General features: G+C 39.3%; 1 pseudogene; it reads right to left on the reverse strand.

The window, feature by feature from the left end:
• LOC120084784 (BTB/POZ domain-containing protein DOT3-like) overlaps window positions 1-2,999 on the reverse strand; it is a 5,274-nt pseudogene extending 2,275 nt beyond the window's left edge.
• Between the last annotated feature and the right edge of the window lie 23,975 nt (window positions 3,000-26,974).

The raw sequence follows: 26,974 nt of genomic DNA on the forward strand, positions 1-26,974 counted from the left end.
TCGCATATACCACATTAGTATCACATTAATCACAACAATCCCCTTGTTCGACCTCAGATCACTCTGAAAAACTTGCATTAGAATTATACTTGGTTCCAGCGCAAGAAAACTTGTGACAGCGCACTACACGAACGCATACTATGAAGCATATCATTAACATCGCATACATTTAGAACGTAGTATCACATATCATTGTCGCAAAGCGCATATACATACATATAGATATACGTCGTCAGCAATCTAACAAGTTGTTGGCGATTGACGATTAAATTATATCTTTACAAGTTTTTGGCGCCGTTGTCGGGGACAAGAACTTGAATCATCATATCATAAATCACAGCGCTAAACACAAATTTATATCTTTACAAGTTTTTGGCGCCATTTCCGGGGATTGGCAACGTTTAGTGTTGAATATTTTTGTGGTATTTTTGTAGGACAGATCTTTGTTATACTGTCTGTTTAATGCGGAGAACAGGCTGACGGTGTATGAGTACTGGGATTGAACAAGAATTTGAATCCAACCTAGAGATCGAGTGTACTTTTCGTGCACGAGCATGCCAGAACTGAACAAGGCAAAGGAGAACCATGGCTAACAATGATAGGCCTGAGGGGAATCAAGGGGTAAATCGGCCGACGCAGGATCCAGTTTTTCTGGCTGCTGACTGCAATATCCCAATAAGGAACTATGCGATGCCCAATTTATATGACTTCTCGCCCGAAATTGCAAGACCCACGGTGGAGGAGAATGTAAGATTCGAGATCAAGCCGGTCATGCTTCAAATGATCCAAATTGCGGGGCAATTTGGAGGTCTACAATAGAAAGATCCACATAATCACTTGACCAGCTTTGTTGAAATGTGCAACACATTCTCCGTTCCTGGCGTGACTCCGAAAGGAATTAGAATGTACCTCTTCCCGTATACACTTCGGGATGAGGCAAAGAGGTGGGTTCATTCAATGGAGCCAAATGAAATTAATTCTTGGGACCAGTTGGTCAAGCGATTCAGGAAGAAATTCTTCCCGCCCGCAGTCAATGCAAGAAGACGGAGGGACATATTGAATTTTAAATAGATAGAGAATGAGAATCTCAACACCACATGGGTGTGATTTAGAAGATTGATAAAGAACTATCCGCACATTGGGATTCCGGATTGTGTTCTGATGGAAAAATTTTACAATGGCTTGGATAGATCGACGCAAGTTGTTGCTGATGCCTCCGCGGTAAGAGGATTTATGGACAAAACGTACACTGAAGCCAACGTCATCTTAGATCGCATTTCGCGAAATACAGATGACTGGCTAGATGATGGGTACGGGGGAAGAGGCCCAGAATGACGAAAAGAAGAGAGTGCCATTATGCCTGCGGATACAATGACCACATTGGCCGCACAAATGGCCATAGTTACCTCTCTCCTCCAAACGATGTCGATTAATTAGGGAACCCTCTCCCAAGATGCAGCGCAAGCCAATGCACTAACACAAGTGGCAACGATAAGCTGTGCACAATGCGGAGGGGGTCATTAAGTAGAAATGTGCCCATCGAACTCATAGATAGTGTACTTCATTCAGAAAAACTCGTACAACATGTATATCTCGGGTTGGCGGAATCACCCCAACTTCAGTTTAGGAGGCAACAATGACTAGGGAGGCCAAAGGAATTTGCAGAATAATTCCAAGAATCGAGGAAACCCTCTGGCTTTTCATCAAGGTCTGAATCAGAGTCACCACCAAAGTAGGCAATCGCACAACCAACCTTCCTCATCCAACACCTCAATGAATACATCGTCCTTGAAAGCTCTGCTCAAGCAGTATATAGAGAAAAATGATGTAGTCATGCAATCGCAAGCATCTTCCAAGGAACCTGGAGGTCTAGGTCGGGCAACTGGCAACCGAGCTTAGAAATAGAACACCAGGAATGCTGCCCAGCAATTCAGAAGCCCCCGGATCTAATGGGAAGGAACAATGTTAGTAGTGACATTGTGCAAGCATGTCTGACTGCCTGCGGGGATGCGGTTGCGATAACCCTAAAGAACCTTTTTCAATCAGCATCCCTATCACTTTCTTTACTACTTTATCATTGCATTATTTAATTCAGTTTATTGCTTTCTTAAATTAGTTTTACTGCTTACTTGAATTTATTTCTGCTTCAATTCCAGTTTGCGTTAATTTTATCCCTAGTTGAATTTATTTCCATTCCAGCCTTAGTTTGCGTTGATCTCAAAATTTCTGTGAATGAATGTTAGAAATGAACACCGCAACATTTTATCAATTTGGTTTTAGGATAAGCGTTGTGATGTTGGTCATACCATAAATAATATCTGGTATGCATTGCGACGATGGGTGTATCTTGCATTAATAGATACACTTTGTGCCTATTTTCCAAAAATGCATTGCGTTGATGGATGAGTTGCACGCGTATGTACACTGCGCCCGTCCTCCGCAAATACACACTATGTCGATGGTTGTGTTGCGCTGGTAGAAATACCGTGCGTCCGTCCTCCAGAAATGCGTTGCGTTGATGGTCGTGTTGCACTAATGCATACGTTGTGCCTGTCCTCTGCAAATATGCATTTACGGTAACAGATGCATTGCGTTAAACACTTACATTACGCCCGTTCGATTAAATAAAAAAATGATAAAATATTCATGGAGAGGGTAGTCGAATTGCTTCAGCTTCTGAGGGAATTATGACTTAGCAGACGAAAGGATGTCCTTTCTGCTGAATCATAATGGGAGGGGTGCACGACAAGCTTTCTGGAATGCCGAAGCCTACCACGCAGCGATTGCGTTGGGCCCATCAAGGCCCAACCTATAAATTGCACCTCCTTCAACTGAGGAGCTCCTTTGTATCTCTTTGCGAAAGAAAAACCCGAAGCATAAATTCTCTCTACATACCGATCCCCTTCCGAGCTTTCTTCTTTCACTTCACCAACAAAAATGGCTGGACAATCATCCCATTCTTCTTTCCAACCATCGTCCCCTTCCCATGCCCCCGTCATGGCGCGGGAGGCGATTTTCTTCGTTGCCAGTTGTCGCCTCGCCGCCCGGCCTAAGCCTTCCCCAAGAATCGCCATAAAAACCCGACGAAAGACCTCTGTAGCAGCAAAACCACCCACCAACCGAGAGAGGCCGAGCATGGAGAGGGCCCCTGCCACCAAACCTGAGGTGGCACTCCCAGTACTTTCGACTGAAATCGAACTGAAGCAAAAGGATGACAAGGAGGTATTTAGGAGTATTTTGAGCAATTTAGAAAGAGAGGGGGGTTACCAGAGGCAGGAGTAGTGAACCAGCCCCTACCGTCAGGAGGAGTTGGCAGTGGTTTCGCGGAGAATGGCTCTGGCCGTTTCGGATCCTAAGGAGACTGTTCCAATAGACTCTAATGAGGGACCCATCAGGACTGTTTTGGAGGTTGTAGAGGCAAAGAAGCAGTTGGGGACGGTCGAAGAGAAGGAGAAGAGAAAAAGTAAAGAAAAACGGGCAGAAGAAGATGAAGTTGCCTAGTTGAAGAAGGAGAAGAAAGAAAAGAAGAGAAGTGAAGGAAAACAACGCAGAAGGGAAGAGAAGCGCCTGAAGAAGGAGGAGGAAAGAAGGAAGAGGGCGGAAAGTCTAGATTTTGACGGAGAATCAACCACTGCAAGGGTAGAAGAAGGGATGTCAGCACAAGCTAGAGCATCAGCGCAACCACAAGTTTCATCACCATATACCAGATTGGTTGTGTCTGAAGATAGAGAAGACCCTGACATCACCCCTCTTATGCGGCGTCGCAAGGAGAATGCGCCGCAAGGGTCCACAAGTGACCTAAATTTTTTTCAACACATAGCAGAGGAGGAAGAGAAAAGAAAAAGAAAATTAGAGGAAAAGAAAGAGAAGATATCTCATGCGCGCCAAATCATCGCAGCAGGCGATTTGGCCAGAAAACTTCACGATGAGGCTGTTCGCCATGACAATGCAAGAGCGGAAGAAGAAGAAAGAAGAAGGCTCGAGGAAGAGTAGCGCATTGTGCTTGCCTCGGAGCAATTTGAAAGAGAAATGAGAGAAGAAGAAGAAGCAGAAAAGAAGGAGAAAGAGGAGAAGGAAAGACGCCATAAAGCAAATGTGCAACGCGTTCGAGAGAGGAAGAGAAAATAAGTGGAAGAATGGGAAAAGGAAAAAGAAGAGCAACGCAAGGTAAGGGAACGCAAACAAAGACAAAAATCCTGCCTTGCGTCTGCTCAAGAAAAGGGCAAAGCGAAAATAGAGAGCAGTGAGCTTGCGTCGACCAAGAAGCGCCCAACAACCAAGAAAGAAAATGATGACTGGTGGATGGAAATGGGCTTCTTTCCTGCGTCGGCACCACTACTGGATCTCATCACCAACGTTGTGGTGGAGCATGGGTGGGAAAATTCATCCATCGTTATTCTTGCGATAGTGAGAGCCTTCTATCACGGCCAGCTCCATGACACCGAAGATGTGGTGATCATCGAAGGGAGTTGATGACATGTAGAAATGCATGTCATCTTAGGCCTTTTACTTAGAATTATGAAGGTTGTTAAGCAGAATATGCGGCAATTATGCTAGGAATTCATGAGAAAATGAGCTTGCATTGTTCAGCATGATGAATCTTGGCTAACCCGTTATTATGTGTTCAATGTACTATTTTTGTAGCTAATGCAGGAAGTGGACGCAAATGCGAAAACCGAACCACAGGAGAGACGGCCATGTGCGGAGAAACTCTCCATCGCAAAGGCGAATGTGTTCGATCAATGCATGGATGTTGCGGTAATCAGCCATATGCATCCATCGCATGGGAGTTGTGCTCGTCAAGCGATTGCGGTCATCGTGTAGAGTTGCGGTATTAAGAAAATGTGGTCACTGAATGATTACGGCTACGTGATAACGCATACTAATGGGATCAACGCAAGGTTGGTGGAATGAACGCATCAACGCATCTACCTTGGGAAAATCAAAAGCTGATGTTGACATTTCACCTACCAAGCCATTAGTAGCAGAGGTTCAAAAAGGACTAAACGCACTGAATGTCAGAATCAGAGTAGTCCATTAATGCTGCCGGCGATCCAAGCTCTATATAAAGAGCCGATGAGCAAAATTTCAACTTGTCTGGGGATTACTCCTGGAACCCAAAGTTTTCCCTGCGATCCAGAAAAATGCGTGAGAGGATGCTTGAGAGTTCTTCACCTCTTTCATCCATTCTGAGTGACGAATGGAGCCTTCGACCGGAGCTAGATCTCGAGAAAGTCAGCTCCATCGTCCATCCATGGCACCACCGGCAGCCTTGACGCACATCCGCTGAAAGCAAGTCTTTGCTTCCAGCCGGTCATTCCATTTTCCCTTATTTTTTTCTTATATTGAATTGTACTACATTTTGGAATTAAGGAATTAATACATTTTGTGTTCAATACATTTCTATATTTTCTTCGATTCCATCTCAATCTTTTTTACTTAGCATCTTTACCTTCATTGCATCACTTAGTGAGATTGCTTGAGTATCGCATACTTAGTCATGTGGATTAGGGATATGAAGCATGTAGCAAACCATCGAGAGGTGTGCGTTGTGCGAGTATGTGAAAGAACCTTATTTGCTTAGTGTAAAGTTGTGGCAACACCTGTCTATAGGCTAACGCATTACTTGTCTATGAGTAAAGTCAGCAACAACCAACTGCCTGGGAGGGTAAGTGGTTGGTCACATTAAGCAATGTAAGTCATTGTTCACTAGGGATAGGAACAATCTTAGGTCAGCAAAGTTCATGTGGTTACCTTGTCCTATGAGCGCTTCATTCATCATTTAGGCTTGGGAGAGTAGTCTAAAACCCAAATCTAAGACTCGAGAGAGCAGATTGGAACGCATAGGCAAGAATTGAGAACATAGAGATAAGCTCTGTTTGCTGTCACACAGCATATGCACCCTATGGATGGGACATTTCATGCGTCCAGGAAGTAGGATATGGTGGTTGTATGCGGTCATCTCGACACTTATGCATATCCACCGCATACGTCCTAGATTTAGGATATTAGTGTGTGTAGCATGATTGCATGGCTTGCGTTGACTAAGGTTGCCCTTGCGGTCACTCTTAGGGGCTGCAAGTGTTTTGTCTTTTCTGTCCAAAACAACGCAATGAGGACCTTGCGCATCTCTAAATTTGGGGGTGGGGAAGGTTTGAGCAGATGCGATCAAGCAGATGCGATAATATCAGGCAAATGCATTCATCATCATAAAAAAAAAACTCCGCTGTCAGCACAAGAGAAAATCCCAACCTGATAAGAGTTCAGTCGTGAAAGGAACCTGCTCATAGTTGGATGTTCGCATGACACCCATGGGAACAAGCCAAAACGAAGGTAGGTGACCAGGATCGATGTAATAGAAAAAAAAGAAGAGAGAAAATAATAATTAAAGAGACAACTCCATTGATCAACAAAAGTAAAACTTGGCCGAGGATCAAGAGTTGAACTTGAGCTTGGTACACAACCGAAGTTGGATGCTCGCATGACACCCGTGGGAGCAAGCCAAAACGAAGTGTGTAACCATGATCAACACTCTTTACAAGATGACGCAAACCAGGCCACCGCATAAAAGACGCATTTCATTGTTTACGCAAGAAGAGGTAAAACATTCTTCTCAAAACTAGAAGGGAACTTTGGGCAGAGGTTTGTCTTAGATAAGAATAAAGAAGAGCATGTTGAAGAAATGTCGAAGGATAGAAGGAACCTGTAGGTTTGAGAAATTATGTAGAGGTGGAGCATTTGGAGTAGCCGATCGACGCAAAGTTAGGATAGGATTTGAGTTGAATTGCCTTAGTCGAGGATATGCTTGAGGACAAGCATATATCTAAATTTGGGGGTGTGATAACTTGCAGAAATACAAGTTATTTATACCATTTTATTTAGATTATGCAGTAAAAAGAAGGAAAAGTTGCGTCGACTGTTAGAAATTGGCTTAGAAACGCGAAAATTGTAAAGTGTCGTAAGCACACCCGCTAACCCCATTACGATAGCAAAATGGAATGTCCAAGTCTTTGTTTTGCAGAAAAATAGGTCATCACATGCGACAACCGCTCGAGGACAAAAATGAACAACGCATACACATTGCATGCGGCAATCGATCAAGAATGAAAAAGAACAACGCAATTGCAACGCATGCGACGATCGATCATGGACTCAAACGATCATGCATCTCCACCGCATGTGGCAATCGATAAAGATCAAAACAATTATACCACATGCGGCGATCGATCGAAGATGTAAAGAGCAACGCATTCGCAAGGACTTTTGATAGTGTACAACTTTTCTGTTGTACGATTCTGACAAATCAATCGTGGAGCATAGTGGATGTTTCCACCAAACCATGGCAGGAATTATAAGATTTTCAAAGCGAGACCATTAATACAGAAAGAGCCAAGGTATATAAATAGCTTCCTCAAATTCAATGAAAAGGAGGCTGGCCTGAAGAGACAATTTAGAGAAAATCCGGGAGAAAGATGAGACAAGACCGAGAGGTAAGTCTCTGAGCAAGCTATTATTTCCATTCTCGAAGAAGAAGCTCTGCGCAAAAGGTCACTTCTACCTGGAAAGCAAGCCTGAGAGGGAAGCTTTCCACTCCATATCTACCACACGCCGGCAAGAAAATCGTCTCCGATCGGGATCCATGTTAAGACATTGACACTTTTTCCGTATTTGTTCTTATTTTCCATTCATCTACTATGTTCATTTTTAAACTTTCATTCACTATCTGTCAAACGCTTATTCTTAGATTTAATATCATTATCGTAATCATTGTCATTTCTCTGTTATTCTCTATACATTCATCATCCATTTTCTCCATCATGTGTATCTAATCCCTAGAGTAAAGGGGAGGGATTAAGCGAGTGAGTTAATCCTTGTTAAGGAAATCGACTGAGTTTAGCTAAAGCATGCTTGACGACATCTTCACTTGTGAGAGCAGAAGTGAAGATGTTATTTCGCCTATCGAAAGAAGGTTGGAAGAATGCGTTAACTAAAGCGAGAATTATTTCCAGAGATGGAAACACCCTTGCATTCATCACGTTCATCCCTGTTTCACCATAGACATATGGGAACGCGGCTGATCACTGAAAGGTGTAAGCCAAGGGAAAGTAGAACCTTGTTACGTTCTCAACAATATTGATGAACTTGCGATGTCCTTTTTCTCAACCCATTCTCTTTCTGACTCATTTCACAAGACTTACCACCGTATTCATTAGATTCTTTTGCACAACTTCATAGCCAGTCCTCAACTTGTATAATTAATTGTTTATTCATTTATTTTATCGCTGCAATTTCACCACAATTTATTTTATTACCGCAATTTACTCTTTACCACATTTTATGTTTCTGCAAACCCAATTCATTATTCTTTATGTTAACCGGTTGCATATACCACATTAATATCGCATTAATCACAACAATCCCCATGTTCGACCTCAGATCACTCTAAGAAGCTTGCATTGGAATTATACTTAGTTCCAGTGCAAGAAAACTTGTGACACACGCACTACACGAATGCATATTACGATATCATTAACATTGCATACATTTAGAACGTAGTATCGCATATCATTGTCGTAAAGCACATATACATACACATATATATACGTCGTCAGCAACCTAACAAGTTGTTGGCGATTGACGATTAACTTATATCTTTACAAGTTTTTGGCGTTGTTGCCGTGCATAAGAACTTGAATCATCATATCATAAATCACAGCGCGTAAGCACAAATTTATATCTTTACAGTAGGATATCGTCTACATATAATAACAGGACTACTGAAGCATTGATGATCTTTTTGTAGACACAAGATTCATCAACGTTTTGGTTAAAGCCATACGACTTGATCGCAACATCAAACCGTATGTTGCAAGATCGAGACACCTATTTCAGTCCATAAATGGACCGATTCAGTTTGCAAACCTTTTGCTCTTGACCTTGGGCTATGAATCCCTTAGGCTGCACTATATAAATGGTCTCCTCAAGATTGCCATTCAGAAAGGTTGTCTTGACGTCCATTTACCAGATCTCATAATTATAATAAGCTGCAATGGACAGGAGGATGCATATCAACTTTAACATGGAAACATGCGAGAAAGTCTCCTCATAGTCGACTCCCTCTACCTGGTTATAACCCTTTGCCACAAGTCGAGCCTTGAAGGTCTGTACCTTCCCATCAGCACCCCGTTTGCACTTGTAGATCCATTTACAACCTTTAGGGCGAACCCCATCAGGCTGATCTAGAAGATCCCATACTGAGTTGAAGTACACCGACTCCATCTCGAGATCCATGGCCTTGACCCATTCATCTTGGTCAACATCCTCCATTGCCTTCTTATAAGACAACGGATCCACAACGTCGCCATCTGCTACCATAGAAGGATTTCCGTGAAACCCAGATAGCGAATGGGTGGGTTCACAACCCTCCCACTACGTCAAGGTTCCCTCAACTCTTGAGGTGGAATCGACCTACTGGATGAACTCCCATCAACAACTCTTGTTGATGTAGTAGGCTCTTCAACAACTCTTGTTGATGTTTCAGTAGTTTCATTGGAAAGCTCACGCAACACAAATTTGCTTCGTGGACTGTGCTCCCTTATATGATCCTTCTCCAGGAAAGTAGCGTTTGTTGAAACAAACACCCTATTTTCCATTGGATCATAAAAATAACCCCCTCGTGTACCTTTGGGGTAGCCTACAAAGAGGCACAACCTTGACCGTGGTTCCAACTTCTTGGGATTAGCCTCAAGCACATATGCAAGGCAACCCCAAATGCGGAAATGTAATAAACTAGATTTACGCCCGTTCCACAACTTCAGAGGTGTTCTTGCAACACTCTTGGAGGGAACACAATTGAGTATGTACACCGCAGTCTCCACTGCGAAACCCCAAAACGAGTCCGGTAAGGAAGCGTAACTCATCATCGAGTGAACCATGTCTAACAAGGTCCTATTTCTCCTCTCTGCTACACCGTTCTGTTGAGGTGTACCTGGTGCTGAGATTTGGGAAATGATTCCATGTTCTATCAAATAGTCCTAGAATGCTAAGTTCAAAAACTCTCTACCTCGATCCGATCGAAGTGTTTTAATTCGCCTATCCAATACGTTTTCAAATTCAGCCTCGATCTCATTGAACTTTTCAAAGGATTCAAACTTCCGTTGCATAAGATAAACATACCCGTACTCGGAGTAATCATCAGTAAAACTGATAAAATACTCATAGCCACCTCGGGCTCACACATTCATAGGACCACAAAGGTTAGAATGTACTAACTCAAGAGGCTCCTTGGCTCTAGAACCTTTTCCAATAAAAGGTCGTTTAGTCATCTTACCCTCAAGGCAAGATTCACACATTGGCAAAGAATTTTCTTCTAACTCACTTAGAAGTCCATTCTCCACCAATCTCTCAATCCTATTAGGCATTTTCTTTTGGAGAAATTCGTCGACGTTTTGATTGAGTTACGACAGTTATGAACCTTTCAGTATTATGGAGGGAATTAATGGCTAATGGGCTTAACATATATAAATTCCTTTCCAGATTTGTTGTGCAAATAAAAACACCATCTTTATGAATAAACGCTTTATTCAAATTAAAAGAAACAGTGTATTTACATTGCAATAAACACTTTACAGAAATTAGGTTCCTTTTTAGTTCAGGAATAATATATACAACATTTAAAAATAGAAACCTATTATGTAAAGCTAACTAGAGTCCTCCCACTGCCACAGCTGAGACAACGTGCCCTGTGCTTACTCACATCATCATCTCACTAGCCTCCAGCTGTTGACAAGATCTAATCCCCTAAAAAGAAGAACAAACATGGTTAGTGGCGCATGAATCAATTATCCAGGCAGAATCATCATTCTCCACTAAACAAGTTTCAAGCACAAGTAAATCATATTTACCTTTATCTGCCTTGGCCTTTGCCTTGGCTGCTTTCTTCTCCTTCAGATACCAAGGACAGTTCCTCTTCTAGTGTCCATCTTGGTTGTAATGGAAACACTTTCCTTTAGCAACTGGTGGACGCCTCCTCGGGGCGACAGGCGGTGTGTTAGTAGGTGCCTTCCCTTTTCCCTTACCACCCTTCTTCTTCTTCCCCTTTGCAGAGTTAGAAGAGTAAGATGCAGACTTCGTTCTGGAGGTCGAACCTCTATGGAATATCCTTGAGGATGAAGCAACATTTTCCTCACCCTTCTGTCTCTCCTTACTTTTCAGTAAAGATTGGTATGTCTGCAACTCATTGAGGAGAGTTGTAAGGTTATATTTCACTTTGTTAAGAATCACATTGCTAACAAAGTGCAGGATACTCTCTGACAAAGAATGCAGGATTATGCTAACCTCGCTACCTTCATTGATGGTAGACCCATTCAACTCCACCACATTAAAGTGGACCATCATGTTTAGCACATGTTCACGAACAAAGGTGCCTTCTTGCATTTTGGAGTTGAATATGTATTGAAGAGCCTCATGCATAAGCTGTTTAGACAGTTGTCCAAACATCCCCCGCAGGGACTCCATGATCTCACGGGCTGAGACCATAGGCTCATGCTTTTTGGCCAAGACATCAGAAAGACTTGCCAAGATATAGGCTCGAGCCTTCTCATTCGCCCTTGTCCATCGCTTGTATACCTCCCGAACATTTCGAGCGACATTTGGAGCTAGAATAGGAGGACAAGCCTCCGTGAGAGCGAACATGAGATCCTCGATGATTAGGATCGTTGTGATCATATGTTTCCATGTTGAAAAATTGTCGCTAGTTAATTTTTTGGCACTTAACAATGATAAGGTGGCAGTACCCATTTGAAAAAGTTGCTGAAAATACGAACAAAACTTTTATTAGATTTTGCTAAACCACTTTTAAACCAATTAGTTTTGCAAAATAGTTTCAAGTACCCTAAGTTATAGACTTCTATTTTGCAATGATGCCCCAGTGAGTCAGGACAAACGCCACCGGTGGGGTGATCAGTTGCCCCTTCACTGGGATGAGACATTCTCAACCATTAGGCAGAACCAACTCTTGGAACTGAACCTAACAGCCACTATTTTTTGGTCCAGAATCGTTAACCTTTAACTATTCCGTGTAAGTTTAACCCCTCGTTTTCGGTGCCAGAGTCCAACCCTAATGCGCTTACTATAGGGAAAAGACAGATTAGGACAAGAGACTAAGTTACCTTATCCTCTTACAAGAGATCAAATAAAGAAACGTGCAAAACTGCCATCCTTTAGGGGGACACTCCCAGTGTGCCTCGAGGCGATGCACAGTAACTTTATTCAACCTAACGAGGGAAACCGAGGGATATGCTGTCACACTTCCCGCTCCCACTTACTATGAACATTCTCTCCATCCACCTTGATATTGTCCTACCCAAACACCCTCTGTTGAGGGGACACGCCAAAGGTGATAACTTGTAGAAATACAAGTTATTTATGCCACCTTATCTAGATATTGTGGCAAAAAATTAGTAATTATGCACCAATTGTATGAAAATTAACCTAGTATGACAATAATTATAAATGTTTGCAATTACACCCACTAACGCCAAAAAAGATGGAGGACAAGCCAAACTTTACTCTTTTTTTGTAGGAGACCAAGTCACCGCTTGCACTCAAGGCTCATGAGAAACTAATCAACGCATCTCTGTAACATTGTGCCCGTAGATCAACCATGAAGAGATGATTACCGAAGTAACGGCGCAATGCGACAGTCGGTCCAGAGCTATGCTTCAACCACATGCGATAATGAAAACAAACACCACATTCAAACCTATGATCGAAAGATACAACTAAGCAAAGCAAGAGCGGGAGATTGAGACACGTGTACAACTAACTGTTGTGCAGAATTGATGGTCTCATTGCATAACAGAATGAATAAAATCCCTCCATCTCCGGAATTACCATAACAATCAAGTGGGGACCACAAGGCCGGAGTCAAAGATCTGTTCTAAATACCCCAACGATTTCAGAGAAAAATATGCTATTTGATACTGGGCTAAATGCTGTAAGATTTTAGAGAGAAAAGGTTGAGCTGAGTGCTAAAGAGAAGAAATCTGGGAAGAGAACAAGATAAGGCTGAGAGGAAATCTGGGAAGAGAATGAGATAAGGCTGAGAGGTATCTCAGATCGGACCTGTCATATACCCGATCGAAGCTCTGTACAGAGACACCTGCCATCGAAACCATCCTATCCGACAAGCAGATCCCCATTGAATCTGTGCCAAGACATTGGCACCAGATTGTATCTATTATATCTCTCTTTCATTGTATTCCATATTTTCTTTATCTCTTCTTTCACACATCATGTATCAAACACTTAGTAAAAATATTAAATGTTTTTATACATTTCATTTACCATTTTCTGTCTATCTCTGTTCACCCATTAGTCACTTTCTTCATGATTTTTTCTCAATCCCTTGATGAGCAATATGAATCACCAAGAACTTAATATGTATTAAAGTTATAAAATACGTTTAGCTAAAGCATGCTAGAGGACATCTTCACCTGTGAGAGCAGAAGTGAAGATGTCGTTCTGATTTATAGAGAGAAGGTCAGAAGAGTGCGTTAACTAAAGCGAGTAGTACTTCCAGGCATGGAAGCAACCTTGCATTCATTACGTTAGACTCTGTTTCACCACAGACATGTGGGAAACGCGGCCGATCATTGAGAGGTGTACGCCAAGAGAAGAGCGGAACAGTATTTTTACCTTCAATTCAATTAAGAACTTGCGTTATTTTTAATACTTGTTCTTCTCTTTCTAATATGTTCACAAGACTTGTCGTCGCATCCCACGTCTTTGCACAATCTTCACAGCCAGCCTTAATCCTAGTATCTTGCACTTAAAGCCTGTATCTTGTAACATCTAGCTTATGTTTATTGTATTTTTATGTTTTATCGCATTTTTACTACTTTCTTTTATTTTACTGCAATTTACATACTGTACACACCTTTTATAAAGAATTAAAAACTCGGTCGCATATACCATGAACATACCGCAATAACTGGAACCACTTCCCCGTGTTCGACCTCGGATCATACCGAGAAACTTACGATGGAATTACACTTGGTTCCATCATAAGGAAACTTGTGACAATGCAGGGCATACTACCTGAGCAATCCCAAATTAACACATAAATAGTAGTAGTATCGCATCATTACTAGCATTTAATAACATTCATTCATACCGAAGCGTCATAAGTGTCAACACAAGGTGCCGTGAGGCCGAGGATAGATCTCAAGTGTGGACTTTAGGAGAAAAGTGAAAGGTTTAAGTAAAGCATCTTATGCCCCAAGTACCTCCCACTGTATGTTCTACCTAGGGATTCATTAACCTAGAGAATCCGACTATTGATTTTAATCTAAGTGGTCTTTTTTAAAGCCTGCTCATAAACAACATTTGTTTATGAAATATAAACAAGTTCAAGTAGTCACATTTAAACACTTTAATGGACTGTCTTTAACTTGCATGCATGCATCAAATCTATCTAATTCACCTTTCCAGGTAAGTTTCCAGGTAGGGGTGTTACGTTTCCGTCAACTTAAATACCCTAGCTTAGACAGAACTCGCCTTAGACAAAAGGTCCTTTATAGATTTGATACGCTTTAACTTTTTAATAGCCAATTTAATCCTATTAAACTGATTAAAAGATTAAAGCCTTGGGGTTGCTAATCATATTAACACCATGATCTTAGGTCTATGTGATCCAAGTTTTAAACATTTTAAAACCATGAATTAAACCCAAGTGAGCATGCATGGCTTTCTTATTTCTTTTAGTTCTAATTTCTCTTTAACTCTTAAAAAGAAACAACTAAAAAACATTGTACATGACGAGGCTTTTATAACATTTATAAAGTAACCTATGTGTCATGCTTTATGCAATGTCCGGTCATTACTAGATAACTTTTATATTACGCGTAATAACTAAGCAAACATGCTATCATTCACCCTTATACTATAAAAATTATAATATAAAGATGATGCATGTCAATGCTTTTTATGCCTGCATAAATATAACTCTTATATTATATGATGCATGAGCATGCTCTTACATAATTAAAATTATGCTTTTCTAAATTATAACAGTTACAATAAAGAGATGATGCATGATCATTGCATAACCTAAGGTGGGATTTACTATATGTGCATACCATATGACATATAAAACATACATCGCATGTAATAAACAAAGGATTAATGAACCAGGATGAGCCTTTTAACCAAAAACCGGAATGAAAAACCCTATCTATTACATTTTTCATCAAGCAAACCGGTTCACAAGCGAACCAGGTCTTGAACCGCTAGGAGGTCTTCATCATATAGTAAACTCCAGCAGGTCGACGATCGTTCAGCGTGCACTAGACGATAGGAACATTAGCAAAAGATCACATAGACGACGATGAGGCTGCGAAGCCTGATCGTCCATGCGATCGTGTAGCGCAACAACAGGTAAACAATTTACCTTGAGTTGCTAAGCGATCGTTTAGTCAGTTACTAAGTGATAAAGCTTGCTGACCTAAACGATCGTCTAGCGCGCTTTAAATGATACACGAGCGTTTCATCGTCTAACCGATGTGTGCAACTTGGTAAACGATTTACCTTGCGACGCTAAGCGATCGTTTAGTCAGTTACTAAGCAATGAAGCTTGCTGACCTAGACGATCGTCTAGTGCGTGCGCATTAAACGATTCTCAACAATCGCGTGCCCGATCGTCAACCCGATATGACCAACTCTTGATCACATACTCCATCGTTTAACCGATGCGTTTAACCACGATCGCGTACTTCTTCATCTTTACGATGCGATGGATAGTGATCGCGTAGAACCTCTTCTGAATGATGCGATCAACTTTAAATCGTATCCTTCCTCGAAGAGCCGTAACCTTTGCCCAGAACTTCGACGAACGACTCAAGACATCAAACAAAATGAATACAGACTCGATTATGATTATTTATTCCCAAAAAAATAGGGGCCTTTACAAACAACTGCAAATGTAAAAAGAATTAAACAAATCGAGGCAAATTATCCCGAAAATATCCATTAATCCAGCACATCCACAGCAAATTTAACATTTAAAACAGCGTAGAAATGCACCCACTGTGAATGTAAACGTTATTTCGTTGCAATAGATGAAATCGGAGTATCAGAAACCTGACTCTAATACCGATTGAAGGATCTCATACCGAGAGTTCCATGAGCGGGTTTAGATCACTCCGATTTCACAGTGACCGAAACACAAAAATCATACATTCCACACAACCAGTTATACATATAAACCTAATTATCGGCATGCTCAGAACACAATAATTAACAAGGAAAGGGTTCATACAAGATGAAGACACTCTTCGAATGTCTGAACCCTAGGCAGCAGAAACCCGCCAACAGATCTACTAGCACCCGGCGAGTATGTCGAGTGCAACAGCACGATCAGAACGTACATAGACACTATAGCATGGACGAACCACCATAAGAGAAACCCGGGTATCCTTGGAGTCAAAAACCCAAAGAGTGGGCGTTGGTGAGTTTGGTAGTGGACGGAGGACAATGCGTCATGTAGACGATAAGCAAGTGGGAGATGAAACTTTGCTATCATATAGCAGAAATGCTTATCGTATAGAAAAGCTACACGATCATGTATAAAAGGCTGAATGATCGTTTAGAAAAAATGTATACGATCATTTAGAGAAAACGTGAGGTAGAAGATCGTTTAGATGGGCGAGCTTCTATCGTATAGGCTCTCGCAATCGCTTTCATGAATTATTTTGGGCGTAGACGAAAAAATGAATGCACGATCTTGAAAAATGAAAACGATTTTCATTTTTAATCTGCCGGTTACCATAACCTACGCAGTGCACTTCCCACATCCGAACGTGGATAAATTCGTTAATTATCATATAATTAATCAATCAATTAATTAATAAATATAATCATATTATATTTATATCCTATAGTTTGATATCATACATCTACTATAGTATTTTCTTCTCTACTTGATATAAATATCTAATTTCCTCTAAAATAATGATCTCATACATTTAGCCAATTATATCATATATAATTAACCAATCAAATTATATCATATATAATTGAACTTCCTCTTGTCAATTTGAACATTTCAAATTAACCCAAACACTGGTTCTCAACTTTATCCAAGCTATCCAGGTGACCTAATGGACCTATGGCTTGAAGCTCCAACGGTACGTGAATAGCTGACTAAACTCTTTAGCCATGAGATTCACCATCCATTAACTGTCAGTGATTCCACTAAAGACCAACAACCGAATTCTTCTTACCATAGATATATTTCTGTGTCCATCGGATATAACCAATCATGAGTACGATGACCCTTCGCAAATGCTCATAAGTACAGCTGGGCCAATTTACCATTTTGACCTTGTAGTTACATCTCACTCTTTAAGTATCACTAATTCCTCTAATGAACAATACAACATAGTCCAACTATTACCTCTTGGGCCAAGAGAAGGTGTGTGGTGCCACATCGTTCAAGCCCCAGAATCAACTGTTAAGGAAGCCATTTATCTTCTTACCCCTGCCTCAGGGAAGGAGTGAATTCCATCTTGTGTAGCTGAGTTCCCAGCTCCCAAATCAGACGAATCCCCAAAATGGTAGGTTTGAATCGGCGACCTGGCCACTCGCACCGATTCAAATCAAAGGACCGCCCTCAATAGCAGAAGTTCCCAACTCACTCAGGATTGAGGTCATGTTACCTATGGTCATCCTAGTGGAGTGAAGTCTCTGTCATGAATGGTATTATATAACGAGATGTTAACACTTCGTGGTCAGGTTTTATACAAACTCTTTGTATAAGACGCCCCCCCCGCATGTCCCCAACATGAATGATCAGGATCAGACCATCTATGACAAGTCAAAACACTTGTGACCATTCCACAAAGCGGGCCGTGTCCATAGCATTACCAGGATAAAGTTTCCCTCCTATATCCATATACTACAGAGCCTTTTGGTTATCACTTAAGAAATGATTCACTTGTATGTCACCACATACATGTTTAAGTTACATAGTGACAATCAGGGATTTTAGTTTCTATGTTTGTGGTAAAGCAAATAAAACATCCAATGTGCAAAGTCAAGAAGTGAAGTAAATATCATATATTAGACATCACAAGCGTTCGTACAAATTATTTACAAACTACAAGACATGAGACCTTAGGGCATCATCCCCAACATGATTAAATTGACTAATAAAAGGTTAAGGTGTAGCAAATCTATCTATAAGGGACCTTTTGTCTAAGGCGGGTCTGTTTAGGCTGGGATATTTAAGGTGACGGAAACGTAATACCCCTACCTAGAAACCTACCTGGAAAGGTCAATTAAATAGATTTGATGCATTCATGTAGGTTAAGGACAGTCCATTAAAGCGTTTAATGCGACTACTTGAATTTTTTTTATTTCAAAGACAAAAGTTGTTTTTTAGCTTGCTTAATAAATGACTTAGACTAAAATCAGTAGCCGGATTGTCTAGGTTAATGAACCCCTAGTTAGAACATTAAGTAGGAGATACTTGGGGCATATGATGCTTCATTTAAACCTTTCGCATTTCTCCCTTATAGTCCACACCATGAGACCTACCCTCGGCCTCGTGGCACCCTGGGTGTGTCCCCCTAAAGAATGGTATTTAGGTAGGTCAATATCAAGGTGGATGGAGAGAATGTTCATAGTAAGTGGGAGGGGGAAGTGCGACAACACATCCCATGGTCTCTCTCGTTAGGTTGAATAAAGTTTCTGCGCATCGCCTCGAGACACCCTAGGAGTGTCCCTATAGGATGGTAGTTTTGCACTTTCTTTATTTAATCTCCTGTAAGAGGATAAGGTTACTTAGTATCTTGTCCTAATCTACTTCTTTCCTACGGTGGGCTCATTAAGGCGGGACTCTGGCATCGAAAACGAGGAGTCACACTTACGTGGAATTGTTAAGGGTTAATAGTTCTAGACCAAATAACTGGTGGTTGTTAGGTTCAGTTCCAAGAGTTGTTCTGCCTAATGGTGGAGAATGTCCCATCTCAATGAAGGGGCATCTGATGACCTCACCGGTGACGTTTGTCCTGCCACGCTGGGGCATCATTGCAAAATAGAAATCTTATAACTTAGGGTACTTGGAAATTGTTTTGCTAAAACTAATTGGTTAAAATGTGGTTTGGCAAAGTCTTATAAAAGTTTGTTCATTTTTCAGCAACGGTTTTAAAAATGGCTACACCCATAATCGCTTTGCTTAGCGAAAAACTTACTGGCAACAACTTTTCAAGTTGGAAACATATGATCACGACAATACTCATCATCGAGGGATTAACTTATTGATAACGGTTATATAAAATGGGCACATAATATATCTATAGTGAGGGTAGTGCAACTACAGGCTATAGTGGATAATCCTATTAGTTTATGAATGTTAATTAAATAGATTAAAGAGTTTAACCGATTAGTCTTGGATCGTTGGAGCCCATGATTTGTAAGTCCATCGAGTCTCTTTTTAGCTCAATATAAACAAAATTGAAGAACTAGGTAAAGTAAGAATTTGAAATATTCAAATTCGGCCTTTAGGGAAAATTTGTATTTTATATGAGATTAGGGTGCAAGATAAAATCACTCCTACCCGCTTTCAGGGATAGTATAGAGGTTGCTCCCTTAAGTGTTGACTCTAGGTCTTGAACAAAGGGCCCTACCCTCTCATTGGCCAGAGAGGGACTCGATTTGATGATCGGATCACAAACTAATTATTCATTGGAAGATCAGTGGGACTTAAGGAACAAGAGGTAATCTTGGTGGTAAAACAACCTTTTGACCCAGCCATTATTACGAACAACCTGTGAAGGGTTAACTTACGAATCATGGTTATATCGAGTGGACACAATATATCTATAGTGAGGGGAGTGCAACTCTAGGCTTTAGCAGAGTGACTTGATAGTTAACGAATGATGGTTAATTCAGTGTAAAGAGTTTAACCAATTAATCTCGGATTGTTAGAGCCCATATCTGTAGGTCCATTAGGTCTAAACTAGCTCACAAATGGCTAAGCCTTAGAATAGCGTGATAAGTTGATTTGAAATGTTCAAATTTGAATTAAGGAAATTAGTAATTATATGTGATATAATTAAACGTTTAATTTTGGAATTAAACGTAATTGGAGAATCGATTAATATATAAATATGATTTGAATATTAATTTGATGAATAGGGGTTCTTGGTAGTAGAATTGGTGATTTAATTAAATTAATATTTGATATTAAATTATTGGAATTAATTAAATTATTAAATTAATTATTAATTATTATTTTTTTAGAATGGGATTTTTCCACTTTCTAATCAAGCAACTTATTCACTTCTCACTACCAAAAATTAGAGTTGAAGCTGGCAGAATTTGATGCAATTGGATTGCATGATATTCCAGGATATATGACATAAGCTTCAGCTGAAAGACTCTCATGCAATTGACTGAATTTGCTGAGAAATTCTAGAGGTTGAAGAAGGTCTTCAACCTCGGTAAACCAATGACCTCATCTCCATTTTTCCCTAATTCAAGCTTGTTTTGAGTCCTACAACTCAATCTAAGGCTCCAAGAGAATAGTAAGGAAGACCTTATGGTGGTTCACAGCCAAAAAAAAAGGAGATTGCAACTGAAGATCAAGATTCAAAAGGTTCTTCAAAGGTTAGTATGAAACCCTCTTCTTAATTCTCTGTGAACATGAATATTTTGATGTCAAAATTAATGAATTAGAATGATTAATGATCCTGTTTTCTTTTGTTGCATGTTTCTATATTCTAACAGTAGCTATGTGTTCTACTGAGCACCGCTGCCCTCGGCCGACGTTCTGTGCAGCGCTAAAAGGCAGAATGCCCCCATTCGAGGGAGCGCCACCGTTCCAAACTTTGACGGAACACCAACACCAAATGAGTGAACCTATTCGAAGGGAGAGCATCATTGAGTGCAACAATGCTTGGGGTTTCTGCTACAATAAGAGTGTCACCGCACTTTGTTTAGCGCTGCTGTGTTTGAACTATAATTATAAATGGATGCACGATTTTTTAGGTAAATTTTACAGTCTAAACTCCATACTTCTCCAACCTCCACGGAGCTTTTCTACCCTCTTTCACCCTTTCATCTCTCTTTCACTCTTCCCCATTAATTTTCTTGCAATTTCTTTACATTGTATCAGAGTTTTGCTCATGGATATGAGCGACTAAGGTAACTTTTCGACTTGGGGATAGGATTTTGTTATTCTTCTTTTAGGATTTAGCTTGTTGCTAAATTATTTATTGTTAACTTTTTTTATTTTTGCTTGAATTCATATAGATTTATATTAATAGGATTGATGCTTCTTGTGATGGAATGTATAGTCATGCAACGGAAGCAACCAGAATCAATAATCACTCTAATTATATTTAATTTGAGTTCTAAAAGCATGCAAAACATATTTTAAGAAAAGGGTTTCAAGAACAACATACCTTTGTTGAATTCCTCCAATTGTAAGCTGCTCCTCAAGAATTTTCAACTTCAAATCTTCAATGAACCACCAAGAGATCTTCTCTGTTATTCTCAGCCTTAAATTTGAGTGGTGGAACTCAAGATTGAAGTGAATTGTGAAGGGATTGAGTGCGTGAGAGAGAATTTTAGAGATTTTCTCAAAATTCTACAACTCTCTACCTCATCTCAGAAAAATGAGAGTTTTTGTTCATTAATCCCATGCAAACACCGATATCACAAACCAATTGACACTTCAATTGGATGGTTGTAATGGGCATGGTGTTTTGAGAAAAAGACACATCCAATTTGTAAAAATTGGATTTCTCCACTACCAATTCTAATTTTTCATTTTTCATTTAATTAATTTAGAATTAATTAAACTAAAGAATCAATATTCAATTTCTGAAATTGAATAAGAAATGGAAATTAATTTTATTTAATTAATTAAATAAATAATAATTCAAACACCTAATTTTGATCATGAATCTTATTCATGTAAATGAAATTTAAATCAATATTTAAATATTATAAACTCTGCAACTTCCTTTAATTTTGATAAATTAAACGTGTAATTATATCGAATATAATTATTCAAACCCTAATTGCAATTTGAACACTTGAAATTAAAAATCCTAAACTCAATTTGTACATTTCAAATTGAAATTCAATTTGAACACTTCAAATTGAAATCATTTCAAATTCACTCAATTTACTAATCCAAGGTGTTCATGTTTAATGAGCTAGTAGAGGGACCTTATGGACCAATAGATCATAAGCTCCAACGATTTGAGATTATTTGCTAAATTCTTTAGACCGAATTAATCAATATTCATTAACTACCATGTCACACCATTATACCTCAATAGTTTCACTCTCCTCACTGTAGATATATTTGTGTTCACTTGATTTAACCATAATCAGTAAGTCGACCCTTCATAGGTTACTCGTAATAATGATTGGGTCAAATGTTGATTTATTCCTGAAATTACATCTTGCTCCTTAAGTTCCACTGATTCTCTAATAAAAATTTGGTTTGTGATCTAATCACTAAACTGGATCTCTATCGAGCCAATGAGAGGGCGGTGCCCCTTTTTTAAGACTTGGATTCATCACTTAAGAGAACAACATTTCTCCTATACAATGTTGAGTTCAGTGAGAGAAAACATACAATAGAATAAATACAATAAACTAGAGCATCAGATACCCATTATTTCTCCCACTTGCCCTAGTTCTAAGTATCTCATAGTCTTATCCCCATTAGGTGACCCTCAAACACTTTAGTTGAGAGGGCCTTCGTAAATGGATCAGCCAAGTTGTCTTGTGAGGCTATCTACATGACAATCTTGTACAATCTCCCTAATGAGATGGTACTTTCACTCGAAGTGCTTTCCATGTTTATGGCTTCTAGGTTCCTTTGAGTTTGCAACCACTCCACTATTATCACAATGTAGGGTGACTGGCAGGTGCATATTTGGGACTACTTCTAAATCAATCAGGAACTTTCTAAGCCATACTGTTTTTTCTATTGCTTCACTTGTAGCTACATACTCAGCTTCCATTGTGGAGTAAGCAATACAACTTTGCTTGATACTTCTCCACACTACTACTCCTCCATTTAGAGTGAAAACTGACCCTGAAGTTGATTTCCTTGAATCAATATCAGTTTGGAAGTTAGAATCAGTTTATCCAGTAAGGATCAGATCCTTAGCTCCATACATGAGCATATAGTCCTTCGTTCTCTGAAGATACTTGAGGATGTTCTTAACGGCATTCCAATGATCATATCTTAGATTGAACTAAAATCTGCTGACAATTCCAACTGCATAGCATATGTCGGGACGAGTTCACAACATGGCATACATTAAGCTCCCTACTACTGATGCATATGGAATTCGTTTCATAACCTCAACCTCTTGAGGTGCCTGAGGATTTTGTTCCTTAGACAGATGAATTCCATGTCTGAAAGGCAACATTCCTTTCTTGGAATTTTGCATTTTAATCTAGACAACATCTTGTTTATATAAGATGCCTGAAATAATGCTAAAGTTTTATTCTTGCGGTTTCGAACTATTTGGATCCAAAGAACATACTATGCTTCCCCCAAATCTTTCATTTGGAATTGCGTAGCAAGCCATCTCTTGACTTCAGCTAGACATTCTACCTCATTTTCTATGAGTAGAATATCATCAACATACAGAATCAGAAAAACGATAGTTTTGTTAACGATTTTCTCGTAAACACAAGATTCGTCAACATTTTGTTCAAAGGCATAAGATTTAATTGCATTGTCAAATCTCATATTCTAGGATCAAGATGCTTGTTCAACCTATAAATGGATCGATTAAGCTTACAAACTTTTTGCTATTGACCTTGTTCTATAAAACCTCCTAGTTAAGACATATAGATATTGTCCTCAAGATAGCCATTCAGGAAGGTTGTCTTGACATCTATTTGCCAGATTTCATAATAATAAAATGTAGCTATAGACAAGAGTATTCTAATAGACTTTATCATGGCAACCGGAGAGAAGGTTTCTTCATAGTCTATCCCCTCTCTTTAGGTAAACCCTTTTGGCACAAGCCTAGACTTGTAGGTATGTACCTTATTAGCTTGGTCTCATTTTCTCTTGTATATCTACTTACAACCGATGGGTTTTACCCCTTCTGGTTGATCTACAAGATCCCAGACTGAATTGAAATACATTGACTCTATTTCAAGGTCCATGGTTTTAATCCATTGGTTTTTATCCACACCATCCATTTCTTGTTTGAAAGTTAATGGATCCTTTAAGCCATCATCTGGTATGATGACTTGAGTTTCAATTAAACACATGTATCAGTCAGGCTATTGCACAACCCTCCCACTACGTCGAGACACTCTCAACTCCTGAGAAGGATGTGAAATACCAGTTTCATCAACAACTCTTGTTGATGGACCTGCTCGATCAATAACTCTTGTTGATGCATTTGTCGTTTCTTTGGTCATTTCATCTATTACTTGCCTACTGTGATGTTGATGATTTTTAGTGTGGTCTTCCTTTAGGAAAGTTGCATTTGTTGATACAAATACTTTATCTTCCTGAGGATCATAAAGGAAACAACCTTTTGTCTCTTTAGGGTAACCTACAAATAAGCATATCTTTGAACAACGTTCCAACTTCTTAGGATTTTGCACCAACACATGTGTTGGGCATCCCCAAATCCTGAAGTGATGTAAACTACCTTTACGTCCTCTCCATAGCTCATAAGGTGTTTCAGAAACACTTTTTGAGGGAACGATGTTCAAAATATACGTCGTAGTCTTTACTATGTGTCCTCAAAAAGAACTTGGCAACTGAGTATAACTCATCATATATGAACCATGTCTAACAAGGTTCTATTTCTCCTTTTTGCCACACCATTTTTGTTGGGGTTTGTCAGGTGTTATGAGTTGAGACTGGATTCCGTGTTCTATCAAATAGTTCTAGAATTTTAAGTCCATATACGCACCACCTCAATCTGATCCAAGTGCTTTAAGCCTTTTACCTAATTGGTTCTCAATCTCAGCCTTATATTCCTTGAACTTTTCAAGTGTTTCAGACTTATGATGCATTAGGTAAATATGACCATACCTTTAATAATGATCAATGAAGTTGATGAAATATTCATACCCTCCTCTAGCTTTAACATTCATCGGACTGCAAAGGTTTGAATGTACCAATTCTAATGGTTCTTTGGCTCTAAGACCTTTTCCAAAAAAAAAAAAAAAAAGATCTTTTTAGTCATTTTACCCTCAAGACAACATTCACATGGCAGTAATGAACTGTCTTCTAACTGATTAAATGACCGTTCTTCACCAATCTTTCAATCATGTTGAGATTTATGTGACCAAGTCTCAAGTGCTAAAGATAGGCATTTGGAGAAACTTTCCTTTTCTTATTTTGAGTCTCAACTATTTTAAACGTCTCTATATTCAAAACGACTTTTACCTTAGATGGTTTTAACATGTACAAGTTATTTTTTAGTTTTGCAGAACAAATTTTGATATATTTCGAAGTAATGAACACTTCATTATTTTCAAAAGAAACTTTGTAATTTAATTCCAGTAAACATGAGACAGATATTAAATTCATTTTCATAGAAGGGATGTAATGAACATTTTCAATTAAAATGTACCTATCTTCTATAAATAACTTCATATCTCTCAATATTTTAGCTGAAACAGCCTCCTCGATTCCTACCTTAAAGGTTGCTTTGCTTTCTGTAAATTGTCTCCAGGAATTTATTTCCTGAGAGAAAATAAAGATATGATTAGCGACACCTAAATATTATCTAGATCTTCTTATCGTTTTCCACTAAGTATGTTTCGATGACAAGTAAATTGTATTTACTATGTCATTCAATTATTGCATTCTCATCTATATAATTCAAAACTTTAGATGTGTTGGGAGATAAAGGACATTCCTCTATTAAAACATGTTTCGAATCATCATTTGCTAATAATTTACATGTTGAATTGTTATTACCGTTAACTAATGCGGAAATGAATATTTTAGAAGAATTCAACATGCTGAAATTTTAAACAAATTCTTGTTAGTAAAATACAACTAGATCCAAATCAAGTTTTAGCAAAAAGTAATAATGTACCCATAATCATTATTTTTTTGCAATGATATTATAGTAAGTCAAAATAAGTGTTACCGAGGGGCAGTCATATACTCCTTCACTAAAGCAAGACATTCTTGACTAAATACTATATTGAGAATAATTCTTATTCCTATAGTCATTTAGTTACCATTTTCAGTCAAAAATTACTAACACTTAGTAATTTTGTAAGTGTAACTCTCCATTTTTAGACTTCAGAGGTCGGCCCCAACGATTATACAGATTGAAGAGCCAAGGTTAGGAATGGACTTAAGAAATCTTATCCATTTATGGAGTTTGAGTTGTTTCGAATCCTATGTTACAATCTTCCGAGAGGATAGTCGTTGCTAAATGACTAGTAGGGGCCGCCTAAAGCTAACCACTAGGTGCAACATAGGAATCGCACGGTCCAAACCAACGAAAGAGACTACAGGACACATTGACACATATCTTTCACCCACTTACTATGAACCACTTCCCCCATGCACCTTGATCTTGACCCATACAAACACTTTACGAATGGGGCAGTCGAGGTATAATCGACATGAAGTATTGCATAGACCTCATGGTGTTAACTTTCTAGGGACGTTAGAGTTGAAATCAATATATCACATATTTGATTTTACAATGAACAACTTCTCCTTATTCACCTTGATATTGACTCATGCAAACACTTTCCGAATGGAGATCACTCCCAGGGTGACACAAAATGTCGCATGAACCTCACGGTGTGAACTCTTTAAGGACATGAGAATTAAAATCAAAACATTGTATATTTGATTTTACTGTGAATAACTTCCCTTATTCACCTAGATTTCGATTCATGCAAATACTTTTCAAATGGAGGACACTCCCAAGGTGACACA

Source organism: Benincasa hispida, chromosome 9 (genome assembly GCF_027475165.1).
Source record: "Benincasa hispida cultivar pf3 chromosome 9, pf3_genome.v1.1, whole genome shotgun sequence".
Taxonomy (NCBI): domain Eukaryota; kingdom Viridiplantae; phylum Streptophyta; class Magnoliopsida; order Cucurbitales; family Cucurbitaceae; genus Benincasa; species Benincasa hispida.